The following is a 23,838-nucleotide window of genomic DNA, read 5'->3' as shown; positions in this document are numbered from 1 at the left end:
TTGAAAACAGGTCCACAACTACTAGAATGGTGTTAAATCCCTGATTGGATGGTAGATCAGTAATAAAGTCGAGGGATAACGTGTGCCAGGGTGCTGCTGGGATATCCAACGGTTGTATGAGTCCTGCCAGTTTCTGTTTGGATGATTTGTTTTGAGCGCATACTCCACAAGATCGGATACATTGAACAATGTCTTTACGCCACGTGGGCCACCAATAATTCCGTTTTACTTTGGCTAAAGTTTTTTGCAATTCCCGGGTGGCCTTCGATTAAGGAATCATGATAGCTGGACATGACATGTTCTCGTAGTTCCTGATTTGGTAAGAACAAGTGGTTTCTGAGTAGGGCAACTGGTCCTTTATCGTGTAATGTTCCCCTTGTGTGCACCACTCTTGTGATTGCTTAGGACTCATCAAGTTTTGGATTTTTTCGTGCAGTTCTTTCTGAGTGATAGTTGCTGTAATTCCCAGGAGTTTGTCACATGGGATAATAGGTATCGGGTCTGGTGGTTTGTACTCCTATTCTTTAATACCCATACGGGAAAGGGCATTAGCCTTCCCGTTTTTGACTCTGGGTCGAAATGTAATCACGTAGTCATATTCAGCGAAGAACAGGGCACAACGTAACTGTCGTGAAGATTGTGCTTTAGCAGTTTTTAGATACAGGAGATTTCGGTGATCTGCTATGACAGTGATGGTGTGTCTTGCACCCAGAAGGTAATGGCGCCAGGCCTTAAAGGCTGACTTGATGGCTAGGAGCTCTTTATCTGTGATGGCGTAATTGAGCTCAGGGGGTGTAAATTTACGTGACCAGAAGGCAACCGGGTGTAATTGACCCCTTTCAGGATCCTTTTGGGAGAGGAAGGCTCCCATGGCCATGCTTGATGCGTCCGTTTCCACCACGTATGGGAGGTCTGGGTTATGATGGCGTAGAATTGGGGCTGAAGTGAATCGATCCTTAAGTTCCTGGAAAGCTCTTTCTGCTTCCTCTGTCCATTGAAATTTTGTATTGCTCTTTTTTAGTAACAATGTGATGGGATGTACTATCTGTGAGAATCCCGGGATGAATCGGCAGTAGAAGTTTGCGAAACCTAACATGCTCTGTACTCCCTTGAATGAGTTTGGTGATGGCCAGTTTAGGATCTCATCTACCTTGTGTACATCCATACGAATATCCTTCGGACTAAGAATGAAACCAAGGAACTCCACCTCGGAAACATGGAATTAACACTTTTCAAGCTTGGCATAGAGCTGATGCTGGTGGAGTTTTGCCAATACGGATCAAACGTGTTTGACGTGGTCTTGTTTTGATGCAGAGTACACTAGGATGTTGTCAATGTATACTAAAGCACAGACATCAATTAATTCCCTTAAAACATTGTTTATGAAATATTGAAATGCAGCTGGCGCGTTGCAAAGGCCAAATGGCATTACTTGATATTCGTACAGGCCATACTTGGTACAAAAGGCGGTTTTCCATTCGTCCCCCTTTTTAACTCAGACAAGGTGATATGCTCCTCTTAGATCTAGTTTTGTGTAGATTTAGGCATCTTTGACTTGGTCAAGCAGTTCAGGAATCAATGGCAGCGGATAATGGTTTTTGACGGTAATCTGGTTCAATGTGCGATAGTTGATGCACGTTCTTAGGTCCCCTTCCTTTTTCGGTACGAAGAACAGGGGACTGCTGCCGGGGACTTCGAGGGGCGGATGAATCCGTTTGCCAGGTAATGGTCGAGATAGGACTTCAGGTGCTGGTTTTCTGGTTCTGTGAGCACCTAGCTTCATCCACAAGAGATCTGGGCACCGGGTATCAGGTCAATCTGGCAAACGTATGGTCTGTGTGGAGGTAGGGTATGAAATACGTCTTGAAAATCCTGATACTCTCTTGGTAGGGTCCCAGCCGCCACTGTTCCCAGCATAGAGGTTCTGGCATCGATTGTTTCTCTTGGCGATAACACGTTTGAGCACAGGACTCGGAGAAGGCCAGCTCCTTTGCTCGCCAATCCAATCGACGATTATGAGCTACCAACTAGGGCATCCTAAAATCAGTCGGAACTGAGGTGCCTTGATGAGGTTGAAAGCGATAGATTCTTGATGCCCATCCTGGCACAGAAGGGTTAATGTTGCAGTGCATTGGGATACTGGACCAGAGGCTATTTCCGTGCCATCGACTGTGGTTACAGTGTTTGTGGTTAACTTTGGACATAAAGAAAGTCCCATCTTTGCTGCGAGATCTTGGTCTATGTAATTCCCAACAGCTCCACTGTCTATGTACGCTCTTGCTGCGTGCAACCGCAATGGTTGTTGATGATTGATCAGTATCACAGGTAGTGAAAATGGGAGGTCTGTAGATCTCTTTCTTAGCTCGACAAGTGGACCCCTACACTTGCCGGGCTGGGCAGTTCTCCGACTCTTTGGTGGGGTCTACCTTGTCCGTAGCTCCTACTATCCATTCCCGGTGGCTTCACTGGGCACTCCTTTAGAAAGTGACCCGATTTTCCACAGTACAAACATAATTGCTGTTGCCTCCTCTTATCTCTTTCCGCCTTAGTTAAGGGTGATCTGACGCCTCCAATCTGTATTGGTTCCCCTGAGCCTTCTGTTGATCGAGAAACACTGTCCCTTGAACGCACATAAATAGGGTGAGAGTCGGGTCTGCTTCGATCTGTTCTTCGGTCTTGCAATCTTTGATCTAGCTGAACCACAAGGTTGATAAATTCTGCACAGTCTTGGGGAGGGTCCACTACTTGTGCGAGGACATCCTTTAGCTCTCCCCGCAGACCCTTATGAAATAACGTGGTTCTCTTCTCTGCTTGCCATTCAGCTTCAACCACAAGTCTATTGCATGTGGCTATGTATGTCAATAGGTCTTGGTTCCCTTGACGAAGGGATAGAAGTTTGTTGTCTAGAGCCTGTCCATGAGTATGACGGGTGAAAAGTTTTTCCATTTCCTGTTGAAAACCCCTGAAATCGTGTAACAGAGGATCGTCTTGAGTCAATGGTACTGACTATTCTGCAGCACTTCTACTCAAGTAAGACAGCACAAATGCGACCCGTGATTGGCCATTTGGAAAGGCCCTGGGCCTGCAAAGGAAGTGCAGATAGCACTGGTTCATAAAAGTGGCATATTTCTTAGGATACCCAGTGAATCGGTCCAGTGACGCCAAGGGAACTGCCCCAGGAAGGGTTATCTGAACAGGGCTAGCTGATGGTACTGACATTGTAGGCACGTTTCCTGGCAATGGTGCATGTCCCGCTTGCGACTGGAGAAGTTGTCGGCTTAGGTCATCAGTTTGTTCCTTAGCAAATATCAACTCCCTCCTCAGGGTGTTGGTCTCCTGCCGGGCTGCGTGCATTTTGGAGCATAACTGTCCCAACATTTGGGCTAACTGGTCGGTTTCTGACGTTTCCATGACACCCAGGTGGATTTTGGTGTGAGGCTTTGCGTTCTGTAACGCTCAACTGATATCCACGGGGACGCCACTCAGCCAGTCCGGACTTCCGACCACTTCGAACCCTTCCCTGGACTTTGATCAACCAAGCACTGGACCTGAAACACAGTATTACCAGAGGTCAATTTCCTATTGGTCTTGCTTGTCTGGCCCCTCTTTTCTTCTGTGGGTCCCAACCTTCCCCCGGACCTCTCCTCACCTTGTTTTTTGATGTGGGGCGCTCTCCGTCCTGCCTTTGGTGCAGGGGTACGTTGGGTGATGCGGGCTGGAGGGTGCCTAGTTGCTTCACTGGCACGGGCAAAGCGGACGGGTCTTGCTGCGACTTCAGCCCGGTCGGTAAGCAGAATGAGTCTTACAAAAGTTCTGATGGCTCTAGTCCCTATAATACTGTGTCTTTCTTTCCTTAGGTGATGAAGGTCTTGAGGACGGTGACGCGCTGCTGAGGTAAGTAGGAATGCAGAGCGTGATGCTTATTGGCATCATGTTTGTCTTTTCCGTGTCCTTTTAGGTGCCGCAGTAAGCCAGCATGGAAGCGAGCTGAGAAGATGAGCGGCAGTGAGAAAGTGCGATGTGCGGCGCCTCTTAAATGTTTTGCACTAACCTGATGTCTCTTTTCCCCTTTTTCAGATCGGCGGGATGCTCCGCAGCAGAGATTGTCCGATCGATGGGAGTTCAGGTAAGGATTAAACTCTATTTACAAATTCAAGAGAGCTAAATATTGCTGAATGCTTACTAACGTCTTTTCTTCTATTCTTCTCCCTTTTGTAGGGCGTGGCGTGCCGAGATGGAGATGACTCTGCCGTTGGAATCCGCAAGACTGGGAAGAGCCGGACAGAAGTTGGATGCTCTTCGAGGTGAGTATTGGCAACAATGTTCTTGTTCTTGCAGGTGTGCTGGCGCTGAATAAAGAAGTGGGCCTTTTTGGGAGATCCGAGCACGGTGAGTGTCACACTGCAGGTGCAGAGAAATTAAAAGCATGTTTCTCAGGCCGGCGTGGTTTAAATAGTCTGTAGGTATCCCAGGTATCCCTGGGCTGAGCCACACCCGAAAGACTAGAATGCTCATCCAGTTCAAGGAACTGAATTACATGGATGCCCCATAATACATTGCAAGTCCAATGCTAAGTGGATCTCAGGACGTGTGTGAACTTGGTGCCAACGGCGCCAATTCTGAGTCCAAGTAGGTGTCTGGGGAGATGGAGAGGCCCTTAGGGGCCAACTAGGTGGTCATGACCTGGCTCCAGCCTGATATGCTGGGCGGCTGGGGGTAGGAATCGTGACACAATCAAACATGAAAGGGCATACATGTAGACATTGAAAAACCAGGGGAATAGGTTAGAACCCTGGGGAATGCCACAGGTTCAAAGAGTGATAGTAAAGAGAAAGGACCCAAGTTCCACCGGGGATGGGCAGTCAGAAAGGAAGGAGGTTAACCACACCAGAGTCTGACCTGTGTTTCCCAGGGTGCCATGCAGACGTGTGATCAGGATGTTGTGGTTTACTGTGTCAAAAGCAGAAGAGAGGTCAAGAAGAATGAGGACAGAGGGAGTGTTAGTCTTGAGATTTAAGAGGGGGTCTTCACGGGTGTTCAGAAGAGAGGTTTCTGTGCCTATGGATGCTCTAATGCCAGGCTGATGGTTGTGAAAGAACCAGCAGTTTCAGTGTGGAGGGTGAGCTGAGAGATAGCCAGCTTTTCCAGGAGTTTTCCCAGGAAAGCGGTGATAGAGATAGGGTGGTAGTTTGCCATAATGGATGGGTCGGCAGAGGGTTTCTTAAGTAGAGGGTGCACAAGGTAGCGCTTAAGTGGAGTTGAGAAAACTCCAGTGGACAAAGAGAGCTTGCAGAGATCCACCAAGGCTGGCGCGAGAGAGTCAATGTTGAGAGAGTCCACCTGTTTGGATGAAGCCTTCATGAAGCCTTCATATACCAGACTTGTCTGGCAACCTCATCAGGTGTGACAGGAGTGAGATAAGAGAGGAGAAGTGGTGGAGGGGCTAAGGGAGGCTCCAGAGGTGTTGGTGAATGAGGTGATGTGGAGGAGAGAGAGGAAATGATGTCTTGGGTTTTTGCAGTGCAGTGTGCAGCCAGGGCTGAGAAATGGTCTTGGTGGGTGTGACAGAAGAGGTGGCTGCTGCAGGATTGGCTAGTTCCTTGCAGACTTTGAAAGTTTTGCCGTGTTGTTTGATGCCGCAGAGATGCAGGCTTGAATGAAGACGATTTTATTGGTGTGGATGCTTAGTCGATATTGCCTTTGAAGGCGGCGGCAGCCCAGTTTATCAGAGGGTCCTCCAGATGAATTCCATTTCTGCTCAGCTGCTCTGAACTTGCATTTACGGGCAGCCAGATCAGAGTCATATCAAGAATTGCACTTTTTGGATGACCTCAGTCAGAACCTCATGGCAGATGCAAAAGTATCAAGGGTGTTACAGATAGAGAGATTGAGATTGAGGGCTGTGTCAGGATGGGAGTCATTGTGCAGTGTGCTTGGTCTCTATACCAGGGTGTGGATTGCCATGCTAACCTCACATAGACTTGTTTCTATAAATCAAAAGGTTTTGAAGATATATGTCAAAAGGGCGGAGGACCAAGCTGATAGAAACCCTCCCTCTTTTGTGGTCCATGTTTAATCATAGCCAGTGAATCAGGGGAGTCTATGCAATCATTCTACCTATGACTACTAAAGCCGTACCTCCATAAGCAGACATGACCTGCCGCACGTCGTTGCGGTTCTGTTAAATACTGGCCAACATCGGTTCAATATTCTAATTTAGATGTTCTCTATTTCCCCCATATTTTCTTCACCACATCTGGCAATGCCCGAACTGGAAAAATACATACCACATGGGCTGCATATCCTTTTTCCAAAAATTGTTTCACTTGTCACAATGCACTTATCTGCACGACTTTGTTGACAACTCATGGTTTTAACGTTTTTTTGTATTGGTCAAAATCGACCACCCAACTGCTTTTTTTTGTGTTTGGATCTGTTATAAACACTATGTTTACATTTGTTGCACTTCATCAAACTACTGTATATCTATGATGCAGCCTCAGAAGAAGAGCTCGAAACATGTGTCAGGCTGCACCACCTTTTTATTAAACTAAAAATCAACTGATCTTTATATTGTTTGTGTGCGCAGTGTGTTTGCAAACCAATCCTTCTTTATGTACAATGTACCTAACATATTTTTTTATGTATCTATTTATTTTGGCATTTATAGAGTGCACTGAACCCAGAAGCATCTGGGTGCTGGTTAAAGAAAGAAAATATATAAACAGTATTGTTGCTTAATCACAATAGGTTTTTACATTCAGCATAATGGTGTGGCAGGTTAAGCATTTAGCGTGAATAGACATGTTTTAAGGCATTTACAGAAGGACCAGAGCAAGGGGGAGAGTGTTCCAGTTTTTCGCAGACACCACTGGGAAGCTCAGCCGCCTGCCTTTTGCAACTTGATTATGGGAATGGAGAGGAGGCGTGAGTGAACGGGCCAGGTGGTTCTGTTAAATTGAGGTTTGGCAAATGTTCTGGATAAGTTTCTTGGGGTAGTATTTGACAAGCAATTGTGCGTTAATGATAGTGTTTTCAACCAGATGCGTTCACAAACTGTCATCCAGCCGGCATTCCGTCTTGCAGGAGAGAAATGCTATTTTTTTGCAATATTCAATGCTGTCTTAGTGTGTTATTTTGTATCAGGGGTGTTGCTGGGTCTGGAAAGACCCGGGGCTAAGCTGATGACGGAATTGTTGGGACTGGGGGCTAGATAGCCTTTTGGCTGTAGCTCCAGAGATTCTATCCGGGGCTACAACCAAAAGTCCAGGGACTATAGCCCTGTTAGCCCCCGCTAGCAACGCCTCTGTTTTGTATGATCTGTAGTTTGTTGATGTTCCGCGTTGTAGAACCTGCGAACAGGGCATTGCAGTAGTCTATTCTAGAATAAGAGCTCTGCCAATCGAGAGGCAGCTTTCATGGGTCAGGAAGGGTCTACAGGCATTGATACGTTTACAAGTGTACACTATCACAGAGGCAATGGAATTTATCTGTCTTGTAAGGGAGAGCAAAGAGTCCAAGTAAACCTTCAGCGCTTGTACTTCTTTAGAGACTGGAATAAAGTTACTGTCAATGACAAACGGAGACACAGGAGCCTTGAAGAACTTTGCACATGACTGGGGCTGGCAGGGCATCTGTGATTGTGGAGAAGTTCCTCATTGTTCAATTGGATATTAAAAATGTAATGCAGGAAACAAAGGCAGTTGAGGATAGATGATGGCATAAGATTGTGTGGTCCACTAAATCGGAGTCCGCTGAGAGTTCAAGAAAAAGGAAAATGGCCACATTGCCCTTGTCTTTAATATCATCCATTTGAATTTTTAGGTTCAGGAGTGCTGACTCTGTTCCATGACCAGGGCGGAAGACATATTGGCGTAGCTCAAGGTGATTGTTAGTTTTGAGATAGTTTTGGATATGCAGGTATGCTGCTTTTTCTAATATTTTGAGTAGGAAGGCGACTGCCATGATGGGGTTGTAGTCAGTGGGGAGTATTGGGGTCTAGTGTAGGTTTTTTGAGTAGAGGGAGGACCCATGCGTCTTTAGATTAGTTGGTATCATACCAGAGGAGAAGGAGTTGTTGATGAGTGACGCGATGAAAGGGGCGATCTCTGCTGTGCAGTCTTTTATCAGAGAAGCTGGGCAGATGTTGCCTGATGATTTTTGGAACTTCTAGGACAGTGACTGGGTAGACTCCAATAATTGAGTGAACTGAAGAGGTTTGGGCACAGGGTTCAGAGTTGTCTCTGTTAGCCGTAATTTGTTTAAGTATTTTTTTTTTTTTTTGTTGGCAGAGGCACTCGTTTTATTGGGGTTCAATCAAATGTATAGTGGTTCAGTGGCGAGCTGAAGGAGCGTGGGCACCTGTCATTTGAAATGCTTAATGAAAGTTTTCCCACTCTTCTACTGATATGAACTATTTCTGTCACGAGGGTGTGATGGCTCAAATCTCATCAAACACCATTTAACTAAAAACATGACCTCACAACTGCAAAAGTAAAATCGACAGACATAATGTATCTATTCAAGAAAGAAAGCCCCAGGAATGTTCCCATTACGTATTCCTTTTACTGTTCCTTTTTTATGATTGTGTGCTTTACTTATTCAATACACCGTAAAGATATTCCAACAGCGCTGCGAAAACAAATCACTGATAAAGAGAAAAACACCCCTTAGAGGTGAACATCTTTCTGAAGCGCATTGATTTCACAACGTTATACATTAATTTAAATGAGCATTTTCGAATTTCCATTACTTTAAAAAATCCTTCAAGCCATGCAAGCACTGTGTAAAAAAAAAATATCGATGGTTTGTGGAGCATGTTTTCTGATTATATTTTTAATGCTACATTTAAATGATGGGTTTACAATGTAATTAAAGGTTATGTTTCATTGGCTTGTCATGTACTCATTCATTTTTGGTTGTGTTGTATTTAATGCATAGTTATCCCAAGTCAGTGCAACCATAGTCCAAAAAGTCGATTCTTCTGCCTGATGGGACGAACGTGTTCTCTCGAGTGCAAACATGAGGGATTGAAAAGCTTACATGTTTGGAGTTTGATGTTTAGCTCGTCTTCTGTTACTTAGTTTCCCTCAAGCACACCAGGCAGCCCAGAAAGAACATATACAGCACGGATCGATCCCACCTCGGCTCCTTTTGCAGCACGGCCACTCCTTCATCACTGCTCTCCAGTTGGAGTTTATGCAGTGGTACTGGTAGTGCACATACAGACGAAAAAACATGTTCACCTGCATTCAAACTCGCCCCATTCCCAGAAACAGAATTGGCACTACAAAACGAGGTCTTGTTGTCATCGGATGGGCATTGTCTTGTCTTAAACGGCAGCAAACACGTGTACAGAAATGTAAATACGTGCTTTGCTGATCTATGGCTAATGTTATCCTTGTCGATGCAATCAAGAATTAACAATAAGCCATACCATTAGGAACAACGAGCTATCGTGGCTATATGCAAAACAAATTTCAAAAGTGAAAGTTTTTAGGCGCAGAACAAATATCAACTTCAAGGTCACACAATTTCTGGTGGTATTTGCATTAACAGCAATTACGAACTTTCAAGTGGGACTTCACTACCAAATCAAAGTCACAAAATGCGTTCTTGAAAAACGTGTAAATCAACCACACATTTTCACGCGGAATGCTTAGGGTATCGGTGACATTATTTACAAACCTTATAAGCTAGGTGGCGTATGCGAATGTTTGTTTTCCCAACACTTATTACATTCCCTACATCAAAGTTTCTAGGAAACATGTGAGACCTTATTTTCAAACGAATTGTAAATCACGCCCGTAGATATTGCATCTAAACTTTGTGTACACTTTTTTAACTTTTTTGTTTAAAACTTTTTTGACTTTTTATATTATTTTGTCACGCTCTACATAAACGTTTCACAAAGAAAACAAGATAAAATAAATCACTTACTATGCATTTAACATACCTCTAATTCATTTCTAAAATTTCACGTCAATCTAAACTTTATCTTGATCACAAGTGGAGTTAAACAGACATCATCCAGGCAACTGGATATTAGCACATCATCTCACTTTCTCGTGCGGGAGAGTCATGTCCTGGCAACGGGCAACTGTGAGCCAACTTTACATTTTAACTTCATTCAGGGACGTCATTTCACAAAAATGTCAGGGGTAGCGGAAGTGACATCATACGACCTTTGACCCCTTGTGACATCACAGGAAGTGTTGTCATTTGACCCCACCCCAAAGTGATATCGCGGGATGCGATGGAACGCAACCTTTCACCCGTTGACAAAACAGGAAGTGCTATCACATAGCATTGTACACTACAAAAAATATGGTTACGATATCACTATAATGTGATGTACATTTCATACAAGAATGGATCACCATATGTATCGTTAAGATCAATGTGTATAGGTCCATATTACCAAATTACTGTGAATGCAAGCAGACGGTCATAACCAAATGATAATGATGTGTTATTATATAGCACTTACGCTTAAGCGCTTTATATAGAAAAAATATATACCCACTATCACTCAACCTGTGCTGGTACTCATTTATCGACCTCAGAAGAATGAAAGGCTGAGTTGAGGTGTTTAAGAACCGACTAAATTAGTGACTCACCCCCTGAAGTGTGCCGGAAATAAACCTTTAATGAGTCTAGCAATTATTGCATAGAATTCCAGAAAGACACATTATTTGGAATTCCTAATCTTTCTTACTTAGGGTCAGTGCTGAAAGTGTTAGACTTGTGGCACTCCTTTTCTTATTTTTCTTATTTTCTTTAAGGGGCTTTAACAAGAAAGCCAGCCACTCCAGGAGTAAACAGCCACATGGTGCTGGCCACAGCCCATTTGATTGCATTACAAAAAAAAAAAAAAGACAAACTTTTTTTTCTTTTTTTTCTAGAGGTCGCAAGGGTGACCTCAGAGGTCGCAAGGGTGACCTCAGAGGTCGCAGTTGCGACCTCTGGCGACCCCTAAATGACGTCCCTGACTTCATTATGACATTTGAACATGGCCATGATACAAGGTAGGTGCCCAATAGAATAAGAAAGCTGTACGTGAGTAGCCAGTTTAATTCAGGCTTCACACTGTTTAAAGGAGTAGATTGAACTGTGCTCAGTGGAGCGCATACCAGCTATGTAAGTCACGTGTAAGGTGATGTCACGACGCACGTACATTACACCTAGAGTGTCACATGTCAGGGAGCAGGGCTCTGCACAGAGAAATATACAATCAAGGACTTCGAAATTATATGTAGTAGGTATATTGGGCTAGGTGCAAGAGCCTGGCTGCATTGGGAAACGGTGCACAAGTAGCAAAGCTGTATCTATATGCTTTCCCTATTTTTGTTTCTATCTCTAAAGCACACCTATGGGCACTTGTGGGCTAGGAGCAAAAAGGGTCTTTACTATCTGCCCCCCCGCCCCTTATTAGTATATTATTGTATAGAGCTAGGTATGAGTAGGGTGTTTGCAGGTTAAGGATTAGGTAAAGAAAGTGAACATGACATTGGCTATGTTTGGTAGGCCCACAGGAAATGTAGAAGTAACATTGGATTTCTGCTGACATGTGAAGAAGCAATAGTTAAGCTGACGGTCCAGATATGAGGGAGAGGTTTCTCATAGGAGGAGGGCTTGAGCCAGACAGCAGGTGCAAGTGTGCTGGCAGGGTATACAGTAGCAACTGAGAAATAGCAGAAAATACAAATACATTGATGATGGGGCATGAAGTTTATTGGCACACTGCAAGGAGGGAGTAGGAGAGATAACAGGTGCAAGGGCGAAGGATGAGGGGATCCCACAAGGGAGCTGGGACAAATATCTTTGACCTTGGCGCTGTTATGCTGTGCTTCATGCTATCTCTAAACACAGGACTGTGCCAGCCAATCATGTGATGTAATTAAGGGGTGAAATATTTTAATATTATGAAGTCATAAAAGGGTTTACTGAGTTTGTTTCAGGAAATGTTTTGTCCAATAGTGGTGTCCCAATGTATGGGGCTATAGGGGCCTGATTATGTTCCACCAATCACTTCTTTGACCTGCCCCAAAATGTAACTAATGTGTTTTATTTTAATCCTGTTGTGTATGTCTATAAAAGTTGCAGCGACCGTAGACGGAGCTTGAGAACCTTTCAACCAGTTCAGTTTGCAGGGCTGTCTAAATTGTTGACTCCCAGCTGTTTGGGCCAGTAAATAAAGCTGTATTCCTCTTACACAGTGTCTACCCTTCTGCGGAGTACTTGTGTACTTTTTTGATTATTTATGTAAAATAGTCCCTCTTTACAACTGGATACAGCTCTTCCTCTTTCCCTCTTCCTTAGCACATCTGTTTTGTTTTCTTTTTTTCTGGGTTAGTATTGGCTCCTGGCTGAATGGGCTGCCACATTCCCTTTTTAATGCCTATGAGAATGGCTGCCCTTGTCTCTGGCATAGAGTGGTTAAAAATCAGTCACATGCAGTGAAGGATGAGCATTTGAGATAGTGAACAAAAACATGCGAAGACATGTGTGCAAGCCGGTTGCCTTTTAATTTCTCTTCTAGATCTATGTTCTTTGGGTGTCATCCCCTTGGTTACATTACAACATTGGGAGTGGAATCAGAATCTCAGAGGGAGCTATTTTACTTCTAAACGGGCCTAATGGTTTGTGATGCAGTTAGTATCTCTTACCGTGAGCTCCCTTTTCTGCATTATTGGGGAAACACAAGCTCTTGCTGTTTAATGTGAGTAAGCAACATCTGTTAAAACCCTCTGTTTTTTTAATGGGATTCAGGGAGTGTCAGGCCAGGTTCACATCCATCTACACCCCACATACTACACTAGGACGTGAAGAGGTTTAAATGTAGATTGTCACGAGCTCTAAACCAAGCTCTTTGAATGTGCCAGAAGATTTGTGATTGTGTATTACAGTTGCGGGTCTTCTAGATCATCAAACTCAACTCTTGCTGCAGCACAGGTCTCATCACTATTTTAAAGTGTTAGAGCACTGGGGCCATTTTATTTAAATGCTGCTGCATTGGATGGATCCCATCTGTACTACTTCTTTCCACCTTACATTACACACAGCATTCGGCCAAAGTGATATTTAGCGGCTCATCCATAGCCACCTTAACAACCCCCATCTCTAAAACAACACCCACCAAACTCTACACCTTGTCCATCAATCCACAAAAGTAGAGCCCACTTGGAGCACCTATAGTCCCACCCATGCTTGCAAGGTAATAATTGTAAGCAACCAACCAACAAAGATTATATAACACCAGGGGTTCCTCTCTGGCAACACAGACAGCATGTGCCCTATCCCAACTAATTTAGAATCTTACTAGAATGCAGAACACTGTTGCTTTCGATCCTCATGCACAAACATGCCAGGTTGTGCAACCACATTCCCCCAATTCCCCCCAAACTCTAACCCATCCCTCGCTCTACTTACCCTAAGGGAAGATGCAGCCCAAAAGGAAAAAGCAATGCAAGCCCAAGTTTTCTTTTCATTTTATTTCTTTGAGCTGCACCTACGTCTAGATGCTATGAAACACATCGAAATACCTGCCCTCACTGTGAGGAGGGGAACACTTATTGACTGACGAAGTGAAATTACAGAAACACGCAGAAATGACTATATGGCCGGTTTTCTCAGCATACAGGCGCAATGGCCGTGTTGGCTGGCTGACTCGTGCTTCTCTTAAGAATGATGTTCTGGCGTCTGATCAAATACATTTTTTGCAAGTCATTCCAAAGTTCTGTCATCTGTGAGAATACAATGTAATGTTTAAAGGAGACATATTAGTGAACGTATTTTGGATAGGAGGCATGCTGCTTGAGAATGTCATCTGAGCCAGCCACTTCATATATGTTCATGAATTTGTGCACCCAAATCAAACACTGTTATTGATAAACCTCAATGTGAATGAGCAGAAACTGGGAGAGTAGTGCATTGAGAATAGTCCACCTGGATACCATTCTCGGAGCTCGTTAGGATTAACCAGGGGAAGGACACCAGCTTGTGTGCTTGAAGAACCGCAACCGGAATCGAAGAATTGCCAATTTGCCAGCTTTGTGACCAGTTCCCGTGCAGTGCAAGAGTCCCCCGATGTCCTCCCTCGTGTCCACACCACTGAGGCTCAGGAACAGCAAGATCTTCTGGAACTGCCAGGAACAGAAGTCTTCAGCTGCATATTTTTCTTCAATATAAGGTACTGTGAAAACCTGATCGAGAGAACTTACCTCTCACTGCGAAAGTGCATACAACTTTGACAACTTGCAGGCCTAGTCAGCTTGTGACCAGACATACGAACCTTTCTTCCGTGAACTACTTCTAAGAACCGTGGCAAAGACTTTTCCGTTTTAAATACAAGAACCATTTTTACCTATACAAGACATTAGTCCATTGACTTTGGCCTACCTATTGCATTGAATCAACTCCTCTGGTGAACTCAAATTATGTGCACTGTTTTAAAGTAATTGTAATGTTCGTTTTATTACCTTATGCCTTGTTGCTCCTACTTCAATGCTGTTTGGCTCCTTATTTAAGGGAGCTCCACTGCTTAGTAATTAGTATTGTAGTATAACTTGTGTATGATATTGGTTGCCTCCTTTAGTGAATGCTTTATAAATGATTATGTAATAAATTAAGAATTGTTTTTACCAAGAAACCTTGAGGCTATCTGAAAACTTGTCATTGTAGACCTTTGTGTAACACCCTTACAAGCTCACATTCCCTCTTGAGATAAGCCTGGATGCTCAGCTCGCTACCAAAAACTATGTGGTACAGACTTATACCAAAGGTTGGTTTGGCTTACACCTGTAGTCATAGTTGTGTGTAGTGGTCCCAAAGGGTACTGCAGGCAAACTCTGCCTAACAATGATGAAATGCTACAGTCTTGCGCTCAGATTCTATGGTTACCTCAGGCCGGGAGCCAGACTACGGATGCACTGTGAGCTGCTGAGAATGTCCAGATGTAACCGGTACAATCAGTTGGACTTATTGTAGTTGAAGATAAAGTAATCATTGTAGTTTATTGAATATGGAACAGAGGACCTAGAAATAGCAATTAGATTTAACCCTGCAGATAGCAAGGCTAGTGAGAATAAAAGGAGCAATGCCGGTTTCAATGGCACAGGTTCAAGTGAAGCACATACACTGGGGATCAAATGTTGTAGTAGACATCCTGAAGGATGCTGAATTATGCCACCTGGAAACCTGGTAAATTCAAATGCAGTCTCTTTGCAGGACTGAAGTTTAACATCTCATATAACAATGTAAAAAGGTGGATGAGGGACTGGTTAACACAAAACAAATCATTTTGAAAGATCTGCCAGTTTCCTCACATGTCCCAAGAATAGAATCCACAGAGTAGGCAGAGATTGTGGAGATGTCTGTGCTAGGATGTCAAAGATCAGAAGGGCATGTAGGCTGACATGATATGTATCACGACTCAGAGAGGGTCACCCAAACAACATCTCTTGAAGTGTGCACCGGGTCAGAGGTGCGTCTCAATTCAAGGAATATTGAAGGCCTGAAAAGGAATCTTAGAGATGAGGAGTGAGTTCATTATATACGAGGTTTTGAGATTATTGTCTACGGGAAGCAGGGGCAACAGAGCCTTTACATCTCCAGGGTTATGCCACATTTGAAATTCCGGCTGTCCAAAATAAATGGGGGCGACCAAGAGGTGGCATTCTGATATGGATAGAGTCATGCACAGTGATAAAAGCAGTTGACAATGGTAACATAGATTTTCTACAGTTACATTTGACTATGGGTACGGGCGCTGAGGTTCTTTGGATTCATCTTTATTCATGTTTATAATAGCCACTTGCCAGGAAGGAGGCCATGCTTGTTTAATCTATTAAAGGAAAGGATGGAGATGTGGAGGGGGGGGGGCATGCCGGCCAGCCCACAGCCTATTATGGTGGGAGATTTCTATATGCAATTTGAGCCACTAGCAGCGATGGAGGATATGTGTGAGGAGGAGGATGAACTGTGGGGTATTGGAGTGCTATTGGAGAGCTAAATGCCCATAAAACAAAAAGGGAATATCAGAATGCAATGACGGTGACTAGCATTTTGATAGCTCTTAACTTGAGGGTTTGCAATGGGAGGCTACATGCAGATAGTCCCACCAAATATATCTTTGTGAAAGGCCCACATGTCAGTCTAACAGATTAAATATTAGTTAACATCTCTCAACTTGAGAGTCTGCAATGGGAGGCTAAATGGAGATAGTACCACCAAATATAGTTTTGTGAACGGCCCACATGTCAGTCTAACAGATTAAATATTAGTTAGCAAAGAGGACTGGCCAGGGGTGAAGAACTGTGAGGTAAACAATAGAATGGAAAGTGATCAATGCCCATTTGTCCCATCAGCTGACTGCAAATTATTGGGGACAGGTCATGGGCAATGCGAAGATTTGAATACAATCTTGGTGGTGGAAGGGCCTGCTAAACAGGCAGTGAAAATGAACAAACTAAATAAGTGGAGACTTTACCGGCAATATATAGTAACATTCTCCCATAATATTGGTATATTATGTTAATAGCGATGCTGATGAGAGCTACAGTATCCTAGCGTAACATGTTATTATAATGAATGAACTAGGCCCAGTCAGACTACAGACCAGATGACAATTAAGAAGCAAACAATACAAAATGTAAATGCGTGGTCTGATGAATAAAACGCATGGGAAACCCTGCTGAGTACCATCAAGGCCGGGGACTGGCTGAGATTTTAGAAAAACATGGGAACTGGGAGGTGCAAAAATTGGGTAACTATTCAGGGGAATATTCCAGAGATAGTTTGACATATCTATTTTTAAAACTTGAATTATGAGTACAGGATATATAGGATGCAGAAATGAGGGGTTAGCACTATGAGGCACTGGGGTCATTACGACCCTGGTGTTAGGGGTTTAATGGTGCCGTAAAAGGTGTCGGCGCCGTTAAACCCTTAACGCCTGATTACGAGGTCCCTTTGCGGGACCCGACCTTAACGGCTGGTTTTAGGTTCGGCAATTTGCGGTACCGTACTTAGCGCCTTCCCCAGTGCCATTGAGCCCTATGGGGCGAAAATGGGAATGGGGAAGGGCCATGGTGAAATGGGGAAATACCTCCCCGCCAACCTTGTAATGGGGCGGTATTTCCCCATTCCACCATGGCGGACTCGCTACAACACCGGCACCAACCATGGTGCTAATAGCGCCATGGTTTAGCGCTGGGGTTGTAATGAAGGCCACTGTTTCAAGAGGAAGTGGGGAGGCGTTGAGAAGCCAGAAGGCTGAGAAAGCACCATGCCTAGAAAAAGAACCAGTGGATCTATACAAATCAGAGCTCAGAAATTGGGTACCCTATCTATTTTGTTTGTTTAATGCAGCATTGAGAGTTAATGTAGTTCAATCTCCATAGAGGAAAGCAGAAATAGTGACCCTATTTAGGAAAGGGGACAGGGAAGACCCCAGCAATTATCGCATAGTTTTCGTTTTGGATTTCAGGGATACAATATTCACTAAAGCACTGTTCTTTCATTTGGAAACCTGGATTGAGGAATATAATAAAGTACATCACTGCCAAGCTCGTACGAGCACAACTAAACAGAATCTGTGTCTGAAATTGCTATGTGACAAGTATGAGGTCCTGAGGAAGGTGAACATGTATGTTGTCTTCTTAAACTTAAAAAACACATTTGATAGGGTATTGCGTGTTAGAGTGTGGAGTGTTCTGGCCAAGCTGGAGATTCCACCGCCACTGTTTAAGGCAATCCAAAGTGTATTATTTCATTAACCCCAGCTTGTTCAAAATCCCAATTTGCAGCTTTTGATGATTTTTGTAATAGTAATGGCCTTACGATTAATGTGTTAAAAAAAACAGAACAATTGCCCTCAGGAGATGTCGGAACAAGAGGAAAGTGAGGATTGATTTAATGATGAACGGTGAAGGAATTTAGCAGGTGGAGGAATACAATTATTTAGGGCAGAGGGTGAAGGATAACTGTAGTTGGGCAGTACAGTTGGCAAGAGCAGAGGTGACCCTAGCTAGGTATAGAGGGATAATTGTACGATACACACAGGTGCATGGGAATGGAGCCGTCAAGGTCTCACTGGAAGCCAGACAAGCAACATTGTATGGATCAGAGAATTGACTATACATGAAAACTCAGACCCATGTATTATTGGGTGAGGATCTGGACGTCGCCAAGGTTGGGCAGATATAGAGAAGCCTTGGAGGATGTATTGGCACAGGAGGGAGGACACGCCTTGGCCGGGTTTGCACAAAGTTAATCAGTTGTCTCTAACCTAGGGTTGTGTGAGTACTGGAGTGCACTGAATTGTACGGAGGAGAGTGCTAAGCACACGATTATAAATGCTGCACAAACAAAATGGGAAGAAGAATTGCTAGAACAAGTAAGAGGCTCAGACAGGCTTGTAAAGGACTGGGAAATAAAACAAACCCTAAATTATGAGGAGTATCTGGATAAAGTGCATCCAAATCCTAGGAAAACTCTATGTATACAATTATGTATGGGCATTCTCCACATGGCAGGTTGATGTATAGGACAAATGCCCATTTAGTACAGGAACAATTGACAATGTTGTACACTTTATGCACATATGCCCAGGATACTTAAATGTATGGAAGAAGTATGTAAAATCGTAATTTTTTATAAGAGCAGTTACAACAACCCAACAAGCTATGATTCTATGATACTCATCTATTGATCAACTGGCAGTCCACTCAGTGCCAACCTATCATGCTAGGACATGGAAAATAGGAAGGAGCACAGTTAAAGCTCACTAGGTTGAATTTTATTATTTGAAAAGACTCAGATGAATTTGAATTACAATTTGTTATGATTTGCACTAACACTTTACCACAATCGAGAAATTAAACTTGTATGAAATGTATTAGCATATCCCTGCAACATCGACACTTGATAGTGTTCTTTGAGGGGCCGCAGGATAGTTTTAGAGAATTATGTAATTTAAGAAAAAGGATTAGTTTTTAATTGCAAGCATTCATAATAGCATTAGCATCTTGATTGTGGCATGGAAACCCTAACGTCTTGCATCAACACTCTTAATATTATTATATGAGGGGATGCTTGTCGTTTAATGGGAAATGGTTTAAGGCTGTAGTATTGCATTTGATATTTAATGTATATTGCACTGCTATCTGTTACTGTTTTCTTTTACTGTAAGCACATGTTTTATATGTTGTGTGTGCTTTTACGGCGTGCTTGCTGAAATAAACCAAATTTAACTGACAATAAGTTCAAGCTCAACACTCTGTTAATAAGTGTGCATACCTCATGCCAAAACCTTCCCCCCCTGGTACATTCTCATATCAAATGTTCTAATATTCCATCTCTATGTTTAAATTGCTAATATACACTCGATTCACACGTCTTCAGAGCTTAATCTGTCTCACACGCTCTCCTAGGGCACAAGAGGAATGTTTCCTCAAATCATCTTCCATCTTACTTCATCCATACCAGATGTAAGGTTTTGAGACAACTTCTCAATCAGAGCAGAATTCCCTTTCCTAGCCTGCAACAAGGGATTATACACTGCAGAGACTAGATGCTCTTGTTTCGATAGTAGTATAATGGTTTCCCCTCAGTCATCTTCCCCAATAGCACCAGCACCTCACAGAACGTTCTACAACACTCAGAATGAATTGCTCATATTCCCCCCTGGTTCTGCTTTGTGGCAAATCTTGCCCAATGAATCCAAGCGCCATTATCTACCAGGTGCCTGAGCCATTTCACAACGCTCAAGAAGCACACAGGCCAGAAAATGTACTTCCCATTTAATTTCACCTTTGGATGTTGCCAGATCGAAGCTTTCTTGATTCATAGTGCATCAAGATCCATTATCCTAGAAAGGTCTATCCAACACCCTCTTAAAATATTCGTTATAGGAGATGCATCCATTCTCTGGCCTTATTTGGCAGTCAATAAACCCCTAGGTTCCAATGGACATACCATATTTGTCTCAGCATTAGCCCAGTCATCTGTAGTGTCTTCCAAGAAAGGCACGATGTGGCGCACTGCAAAGGCCAAATTGTATAATAAAAATTGGGATAAAAAATTGAGAACATTAGTGCCTCCCTTTTTCATTGGTAACTGAGCTTTCAACTGAGTTTCATTTCTTGCCGGAGGTGGAATCATTTCTAAAAGGTAATTAATTCTCAGACAGCTGTCATCTTGATTGTGCTTACCTTACCCACAGTGTCAATGTCTTGTTCAAATTTTGCTATCACTTTTGTCTAGTTCAACTCCATCAACTGTCATGAGTCGTTTGTGAGCCACATCCCAAGATATTTCATTTCCATTGGGCACCACTGGAAACCCTCATTGATGATACTTGCTTTATCATAGAACAAAGTTACTATAATTGCTTTGGATTTCTTCCAGTTAATCCTATAACCCAAAATCCCTCAAAAACCTTCCAGCCTCTCCATAATCCTTGGAAGTGACTGTGGGCCTCATTACGACCCAGGCGGTAAGTTACCGCCTGGGCCGTGACTTTACCACCATGGCGTAAACTACGTTTACGCCATGGTGGTTGGCGGACTTACCGCCCCATTCCGACCTTGGCGGGGCGGTAAGTCCCCAATCCCCATTTACCCTTCCCCATTCCCATTTTTGCCCCATAGGGCATAATGGGAGTGGGGAAGGCGTTAATTACGCCACCGTAAATTACGGTGGCGTAATTAACTCCATGGTCCCTTAGCGCCATGGATTTTAACACCTGCTAAAAGCAGGTGTTAAAAGCACCATGGCGCTAGGGGACCTCGTAATCAGGCGGTAAGGGTTGGCGCTGTTAACGCTGCCGTAAACCCCTTACCGCCTGGGTCGTAATGAGGCCCTGTGTGTTATACTGCACAACCAGCATCAAGTCATACGCGTAAAGCCAGACTTTCTGCTCCACCCCTCCTCAGCTCACACCTTTTATCCTGCAATCATTTCTCACAATCTATGCCAATGGCTCCATTGCAAGACAACAGGAACAGTGAAAAACGGGGCATACCTGTCTGGTTCCTCTCTTCAGTGCAAAAGGTTCCTAAATATACCCACTAGTCACAACCACAGTTGTTGGCTTAGAGTACAATAGCTTTTTCTATCCAATGAAGTCTTCTCCTAAGCCACATTTATCCAGGACTGTAAAGCAATAAGTCAAAACGATACGGTTTAATGCTTTTTCCACACCCAGAGAGAGGGCCAGTACATCCTTAGGCAATTGCCTTCCCTCATGCAGGGTTAACAACATATAAGTTGCACATCATGACATGTGCTTCCGATATCCTAATATTGATGATGTAAGGTTACACACCCCTCACAATCAACAGTTCTTGATCACATGAATGGGAACAAAACACCAACATTACACATGACATTGGATAAAGGCATTTAGGTCTCCAACATCCACATCTAACCAGCAATGCACAGCATACGTCACACATACTCCACTAGCATTCTTGTCATCTGGATTATCCACTTACATGGATTGTGAGATTCATGGAGTGGCTACTTGACATGACATATGGCAGGAAATGTCATGCAAGGATGACATGAAAGGAATGTAAATGTAATGCCACACAAAAATGAAGTAACCGCACCATCCCTCACCAAAAATATGTGCACGGGAACATCCCGAGGAGACTAACACCAAGCAGAATGTCATGGAGGTGTAACCAGTAATACAAGCTTAGCTGAACAAGGAGACATGAACACACTCAATTATGGAGGACAACTTGCATTTTAAGTGACAGTGACCACCCCAATGATCACCGTCATTAATTTACCTGCTGAACCCCACATGTGTGCCACATCATGCCACTATTGGGATGCATAGGTCACCAGCAATGCCAATTCATGACCGTGCATAACCTTTTCTGGTGGTACTGTTGTTCCACCTCACCACCCCCACCTAACGCTGGGCCTCTGCATTGATGCAATGAAGGTCAGTGTCCAGCAGAGGGAATGGGAACTTGGGTGGAAATAGGGTGCTTGGGGTATCCTCTCAGGGAGTATGGGCACTGGATGATGCTGGACATTTGTTTGGACTAGCTACAAGAGTCTGTCCGACAGACTGCACATGTGCACATCAATGTTGAATGCAATCTTCACCGGTATATTGTAGGCTGTAGCAATTCACAAGACCATGTCAGTTGACTTCATTGGGCATGTCTGCATGTTCAGTCCCACAGGTCAATAATGTTTCCAGGAACATGGGCAGTTGAGTCACTGCACTCTAGCACACTATGGTACTGTCATGAGGACAACATAAAAACAGTCCACCTTGGATAGGCAAAAATAATAGAAACATGCATACTCCATCCACCTGCTTCTGTACACCATGGTGCATGAAGAAGGGGTGGTGGCAAGAGCACAGGGTTGTATGGGGCATGGCCAATAGCATCACCTGTGTGGTTCAGTTGGAACCCCCATCCTGTTGTGGATATAGGGATGGTGCACTCTGACCAACAATGGCCACAGACTGATTGTCATCGGATTGGGCCACTCATGAGAGGGATATGTGCATGAGGGTCCCAATTGCAACAAGGTCCTGATGCTGGCTATCACAAGTAGCAAAAGAGTCAGCATGCATGCTGACCCTTGACATATCCAACTGCATGTTGGGAGTGTGCCACAAGGCAGCCATCTCTTGGCGGGGGGGGGGTCCATGAGGCCAATATCTCCTCATGAAGTTATTGTCTCAAGGAATTCAATTCTTGGTGGCAGAATTGCCTGGAGGCCAACATCTCTGTACATATGGTTTGCCTTGAGGTGGCCATCTCTGGCTGCAGGATGTCCCTTGAGGCCACAACCTCATCATGCAGGATGCCTCACGTTAGAACCCTTCTTGCGAGTCACCTGGCTCTGGTGCTGCATGTCCTCTCTCCTCTCCTGCTGCAATTCAGGAGTGAGTGTAGCATGCGAGGATATTACATTTTCCACCAGGCAATGGATGTCCTGGCATCACTTTCATAGGCCTGCAGTCTAAACCCCTCCTACTAACATCAGCTTCTTCTGCTGCCTCCATAATGGTAGGAGGCCATCATCAACAGCCCCCTAAATTCAAGGCACCACCCCTCGACCATCGTAAATGGACAAATCCTGCTGCTTCTCAAGAAACCAATCCTGAACCGTGACGACCTCAGGACTTCAGACCTATCACCCACATTCCCTTCCTATGTATTGCTGAGATGAACATCCTACATCCTGCACGTGAGAGTAAATACAAACTAAGAAATCCCATGAAGTCAGAACACCAATCAAAGGCCAAAGGTCCAGGTCACACACAGAATACCCTGCCATTCCCACCATATCCTTTCACTGAGATGTAAAATGGAGAACAAGAAACACATGCATTGCAGGTTTAGATGCGCAGAAAGATGGCAGACACAATTAATCAACAATTATGCAGCACAAGTAAAATTGGCACGCACATATATACAGGTGCAAGTGAGTAGGCTCAAGAAGCAGAGAATACGATACGCGATAGTGTAAACATTCATTAGATAAGCAAGCATTAATAGACTTAAGCTATTAACATGACACATTAGTAGTAGGGATAGTCATTTGTGTGACACGAGATGGATAGCAGCTAGCAAAATGCATATAAATATGGAGATCAATGCATTCCTAGGTAGGCTAAGCCATGAAAAGAATTTTGACATTATAATAAGTTACATCTAACCAAAGAGACACAGATAAAAACTAGCACATACTAGAAGAAGCAAGAAATGCACTAGGTAGTTAGAGGTGTGCAGTAACAACACGAGGGAAGAGAGAATGTAATACATGATAAAAATACATATACATGAACATGTCGTAGGT

This window comes from Ambystoma mexicanum, chromosome 1q, assembly GCF_040938575.1.
Source record: "Ambystoma mexicanum isolate Mex_15411 chromosome 1q, UKY_AmexF1_1, whole genome shotgun sequence".
Lineage (NCBI taxonomy): Eukaryota > Metazoa > Chordata > Amphibia > Caudata > Ambystomatidae > Ambystoma > Ambystoma mexicanum.
Note: the sequence above shows the minus strand (reverse complement) of the source record.